We start from the raw sequence: 6,000 nt of genomic DNA on the forward strand, positions 1-6,000 counted from the left end.
CACGTAGTAATATTATGTTAATTATAGTAATATTATATTTGACGAACTCCGTGGTCGAGTAGTGTGTACACCGGTTTTTATGGGTACGCCACTCCGAGGTCCCGGGTTCGATTCCCGGCCGAGTCGATGTAGAAAAAGTTCATTAGTTTTCTACGTTGTCTTAGGTCTGGGTTTTTGTGGTACCGTCGTTACTTCTGACTTTCCATAACACAAGTGCTTTAGCTACTTACATTGGAATCAGAGTAATGTATATGATGTTGGCCAAAATGTATTTATTTATTTATATTATTGGCGATACATGGCTAGACCAAAATTCACTTAGTATTACTTCGATTGTAACTACACTTTTGATATACCCCATGTGTCTCTGTACGTTAACAAGAACCTCAAATGGTAATAATTACTCAGGGACTTTCAATTGATAATAGAGCTTATAACTTTTTAAATGAGACATAATTTTTTTTACAAAACCTATACAATATTACACTATACGGTAATACTGATTGTTACAGTAAACATCTGTTGACCAAAGTAAGGGTAAATAAAATATCCGCCACGCAATATACTGGAAGATCTTATTTATTTATTTATTTGACAACACCAACAAGTAGTCAAACAAAAATACACTATAGACCAAAAATTAAACATAAGTAATTAGGTAATTGTCTACTTTTTTACAGGTGTTCTAAAATTACTCGTGAGTTGAAGTATAAGTAAACACGGTAAAAACTATAATTATAAAAAGTTAATTGATAAAATAAAACAATTTAAAATTAATGAGATAATAGAAAACAGTCTAAATAAAGTTTTCTGTCAAAATACTAAAAATAAAATAAACGATTGTGAATTTAAAAATACATCGTTAGAATTTGTAAAATGTCAATGGAGATATAAAGTTTGATTTAGACATACGAGTGTTATAAGTTCAAGTGTAAGATCTAAAAATCAGGATAATATGATAATTAGCTTCAAGAGAAAACATCATCAACTTGTTGCCAGGTTTGACATGTTACTTTTGTTCTAGGATTACTTCTAAAGAAAGAGCCAGTTTTCAATTACGTTTTTGAAACATGCTCATTTGAAATAGAATAAAAAATATTCTTTAGTATAGTGAAAATGTACAAATTTCTTCAACTTCGGCCCAACATAAGGTAAATAAGCTCCTAAAAGAATTCGCTGTCAACTATGAGTTAAATCTGACAATAAAACGCTGTTGATTTAGGTAGATTGTGAAAAGATAGTATTCTAAAAAATACATTATAATAGAATTTTTCTGTACAGTTACCCAATGTGATAAGATTTAATTTGACTTTTATTTGATTTATTAAAATTTCTTTTGAAAATATTAATTAACTCCTGAAGTCCCCATATTTCGGAAAGTTTAAAATTATAGTTTCCATATTTTATTATTTTTGTTTAATTAATCTTATGCGTAGTTGATTTATGTCACTGTGTCTGTTTCATAAATAATATATAACGGTTTTCCTACTATACTTGTTTCTTTATGATAATACAATCCATTTGAGCAATATTTTAAAAGCTCTTAATATCATATATCCGAAAACTCATTCAATAGACGAGGTCAGTTCGAATGCCAATCAAATGGAACGGCGAGATCAACCCTTCAATCGATCTGATTGATGATTGTTTTCTAACCGAGTGGTCTGGTGTGGACACGTTGAAAGTCTTTGTTTCCTCATCCATTCAATGTTGGAATCATACGGTGAAGGTTTGGCGTGTTGACAGCGTGACCGACTTTTAACATTTGACGTGAAATGTCTTTTTGTTTTACACCCAATTTTTTTATTGAGATACCATCCATTTGTTGTGCATCGATGATTAAAATTGGTTAAAATTTCTTACGGCCCCAATGTATCTATGGGCAGCGTTAGCCACTTTCAATCAGATATCAGGTTTTAGCCCTCCGCTTACGAATTCTATAAAACACCTTCATTGAACTGTTATTACCATCGATATTGTTATCATCTACAAGAGTCACAGCCTCATATTAAATAAAATTTTTAAAAATCTTATGTTGTTAAACTGTTTGAAGAAAACTTTTTTTCTATGAAACTGTTTTTCATGATTATTGTTAGGATTTATTGAGGCGTACAATGAGACAAATTAATGATTGTCAGAAGTATTTTTAAAATAGAAACGCTTTTTTTATTTTTAATATGGGAACCGGAAATTATAAAGGAAATGGGGGGAAAATCATTAAGCGTTCCGGATGAGAAGATTCGTACGCGAAAATAAATTGTCAATAAGGAGAACTGAGAGAGAATTGTATATAATATGATACTGCTACTGAAACTGATTATTTGCGTAGCCAATTTGAGGGTAAAAGCGTTATGTAAATAAACTTATGTTTAAAAACCTTTAAAAAAAATTAGCGAACTTAAAAAAATATACTGCTAAGTATTTGCTCACATTTATTGAAGAGTTCCATTGTTTGTCTCCGATACTAATTTTATCAGATGTCTTCGAAATTTTAATGGGATAATTTCTGAGGAAACTATCGAACAAAAAGGAATTGGAACTGGAACAAAAGCTGAAGTGGATCTGGGGTGGTCTCATGTGTCACATACCCAATAGCTATTGCTAAAGGCGAGTAATTGAGTAGAGACTACATTCTAGCAAACGTCATAGAGGTAGTGTAAAGGTGGACGATAAAATATGAAAAATAGCCGTTGGTTGTTGTAAAGTAAGGTACGAAGGTTCGAGCGTTTGCGTGGTCTTGGTAAGGACTAATTTCTGCAATTATTATTTAATTGCTAGTGATTTAATTATTGTCTATATGACGCTTGTTATATCAATAGTGTAAAATTAAGGCTTGCCACACTACAAAGTAAAACTAGTATAAATAATATAATCTTAAGCAATATATGGTTGTTGATACGCAGTGTAAGTTGTCGGCACTGATTCCTAAAATACAGTTGGATCTAGTTTAGGACTCAGAGGCACGTAACATATTTGTTAATATTGTGTTGTAATTAAGATTATTCTTATTATATTATTATTGGTTATATAATTATATTCAATATTAAAGCCTTCTCCGAACGCGATTCTTATTCGGGTATGATTTTTATATATTTTGGTTTAATTTATTTCGTCAATTAGATCCTATATTACTATGAAATATGTTTGAAAAAAAAAAATCACAAGTAATTCAAAAATTTAACTTATACAAAATGTGTATAATATTTTATAAATATTATTCTTGAATGTGAAATACTTGAATTTATTTTGTTGTATATATTTTTTCGAACTTTATAATAATGACTGACTGAAGTTCTTTCGTTCATTATGACTTATCAGAAAACTTTATGTATGTCACTCGTCATTAAAACATTTTATTTTCGTTTTCAAGTAGACAGTAAATTTTCATCATTACCTAATAGATTATTTGATTACTACTAATGCTGTAATAGGTTATATTTGTTTGTATGTATGGGGTATTAGTTAACCAATTATTATTTTTTTACTAACGACCTACATTATACCTATAGGTATAGGTATTAGGGTATATTATTATTATTATAAATGCAAAAATAACTTTGTCTGTCTGTCTATCTCTTTGTCAAGGTTTCACGGCCGAACTAATTAAGTGAATTTAATGAAATTTGCTATGGAGCACGCTTGAACCCTAAAGAAGGACATAGACTATTTTGTTTACCTAACACCTGAGTACCAACCCCTAAATTATAAATGAATCTGCGAGGGATGTCTAGTAGGGTATAATTATATTTATATTAAATAAATTTCTTTATAATTAAATTGCACCTGTGCGAAGACGGATGGTTCGCTAATTATTAAAAATCTAAATGTCGAAATACAACGCGTTATTTTAACAATGTAAATTGTTATAGATCACGTTCTTGGATACTGTTAAACCGGGCTTCGTGTATGTATCTAAACTTATTTTTTATGTGAATCTAAAATATTTTTTTTTTGCCTTGTATACATTTCTAAGCCATTCATCTAATTGTGTTGAAACTCTGACGCTGTTTTGCTTACGCGAAGGTTCCTGGGTCAAAAAAAGGTTTTTTTTTTATGTTTGACCTTTAACAAATATATTACAATGGTTAATAAACAAAAAAACATATATAATAATAACGGTCTACACAAACGTTATGTGTAGACCGTTATTATACCCAAATATTAATCTGGGTCTGATAGCTGTAAATAAAGAAAGGCCAATTGTTTTATGAGACAAGGGACATAACATCTTAGTTCCCAAGGTTGGTGGCGCATAGGTGATGTAAGGAATGGTTAATATTTCTTACAGCGCCTTTGTCTATGGGCGGTGGTGACCACTTACCATCAGGTGGCCCATAAGCTCGTCCGCCAACCAAGGCCATAAAAAAAAAAAAAATGTCTCAACATTAATGAACAGGATATAAACCTTGTCTGCAGATATAAATATTACAAGTATACATTCTATATCCTATCCTATCCTACATCCATTCCTTATTTGTGTATTTGGTATTGCGCTATCAACCATGAGATTTAAAATGATATTACTCCTCTTGGGCATGTTATTACAATTGCCTTTTACCTAAAAAAGATTGAAGAGCTGAGATGGATGAGAATTCATCAGCCGTCTGGTCCAGTGCTTAGAATACGACTAGATGAATTCTCACCCAGGCTTGCGAGCGCACAGACATTGTATTCCGAGTATTCATGTATGTATTCACAGCAGTAACATTATATATTAATTGTTAAAATATATATGTTTTTTTGTTTTTCAAAATATCCTACTTTAGACTTTCTCATATGAATTCAAAGCTATTACTTTCTATTCGTGCAAAAGTTTTTATTTGAAAAAGTCCAGCCACTCTGGAGAATTAAAAAGTGTCGAACTAATATTTATCACGTATAAATAATTTTTTATCTAGGAAAAATTCGCAAAGCGACAACTGACTTTATAAATTAGTCTGTAATATACTGCAGTATTTAAATAATGATTGTCTCCTTATTAGTGGCTACATTTAAGGCCATTGATCCCTATCTTGAATCCACGGATTCAAACTCCAGGTCATGCTGACAAAATACTTATTAAGTTTTTCTGTTAAGAAAATAGCAGTAGCAGTCCGGAGTCTAGAAGTTTGAAATGTTTACAGCCCTTTGCTTCGGAAAGCACGTAGAGCCGTTGGTCCTGCACCTAAACTCTTTATTGTCCTGTTGGATTTCATCAGATTACGAGATTGAGATAATAGAAGGTGTACCTTTCTCTGTGCACACTGGCTGTTCTCTTTGGTTATTATTATTATTATATATATTATTTAATAATGGTTGAACTGGCTACTCCGGCCAAAATCAGTCAGAAGGAAATTTCAGTCAATTGTTATTGAATGTATTCCAATCGAAACCAACCAAGCTAAGACCTAAAATGACATAATTTAAATCAATCGTTCTATAATCATACTACGCAATGATTTTTAACTTATCAAACTTATAGAAATATATAATCACTTTTATCTAAGACACGATTACCAGAACATGTGCCCGAAACATTTAAACCGAAGATTGTCTATTGAAATCCAAATGCTTCTGATATCTTATATTTTCCTTAATTTCGTGCGACATTGAAAATATTGTAAGAAATTCATGGATGGACCATTCTCCAGCATAGAGAAATTTAGTCTAGTTCTCCTTATAAAAATTACTTAGAAGTGAGGCTGCTCTAATCTCAAGGTAAATGTATGTCAAAGAATGGCCAACCTTTTAAAAAAACAACCATTGCAATTAAAGAAACAGTCTTCAAACAATCTGAACAATAAATTTCCGAGAAAACCCATTTTCTACTATTATTTCACCGCAGCATTTTTTAGAAACAATCAATTTATATACAACCAATCGTAACATATTTCTGAGAATTGGCAAAGTCCTAGAAATACTAAATACATTCGAAGAAATGACGTCACGTCAGAAACAACCAATACACATTATGAAAGACAATTCTGGGAACGATGGATCAATGAAAATGCTGTGTCAACT

Source organism: Vanessa tameamea, chromosome 23 (genome assembly GCF_037043105.1).
Source record: "Vanessa tameamea isolate UH-Manoa-2023 chromosome 23, ilVanTame1 primary haplotype, whole genome shotgun sequence".
In the NCBI taxonomy this organism is placed as follows: Eukaryota; Metazoa; Arthropoda; class Insecta; order Lepidoptera; family Nymphalidae; genus Vanessa; species Vanessa tameamea.